The following is a 643-nucleotide window of genomic DNA, read 5'->3' on the forward strand; positions in this document are numbered from 1 at the left end:
TCTGTGTACAAAATTGCATTGATGTTGAGTAATTATCTAGTAAGGGGCAGAAACGTTAATTCGACGTCAAAATAACCCCGGACATCGATACAGTGCGCAGCCACGGTCGTTGAAATTTAAAAAAATACGTCAAAATTGTGGGAAAAAAAGTGCAAAAGCTTTGGACAGCGTTAAAGGGATACGGACCCCAAATTTTTGGGCTGTACTTTTGTGTTGCAAATAGTGTGTAGCGATTCTGTGAGTATAGAGCAGGGTGTTTGTTAGAAGCCCAAAATTTCATTACATACTTTATTATAGCATTAGTACGCAGCAATTTCGGTTTCGGTCTGTAGTTGTCAGACTTTTACTTCACGTCAAAACAATAGAAGATATAACATTGAAATGTCGCGTGGGCCCAAAGCTCTTGACGTCAACGAGTAGCCGCATCGTCTGCTCTGTTTGCAGTGTGAATCCGCCATATGCTCTCATGGCGGAGTCCCACTGCGGAAACAGTCGGTTACATGCATCCGTAAACATGATGGCTGCGTCGTTTTGGCGATCCTGACACGTCGCGCCAACACGAACTATTCGGAAGCGAGTCATTGTTGCCTGCGAACAGCTGTCGCCGACTCGATCTCCGACAACTGGTTGCTCGTAGTTGTGC

This window comes from Amblyomma maculatum, chromosome 11 (assembly GCF_055883805.1).
Source record: "Amblyomma maculatum isolate TAMU_Amacu chromosome 11, ASM5588380v1, whole genome shotgun sequence".
NCBI classification, from domain to species: domain Eukaryota; kingdom Metazoa; phylum Arthropoda; class Arachnida; order Ixodida; family Ixodidae; genus Amblyomma; species Amblyomma maculatum.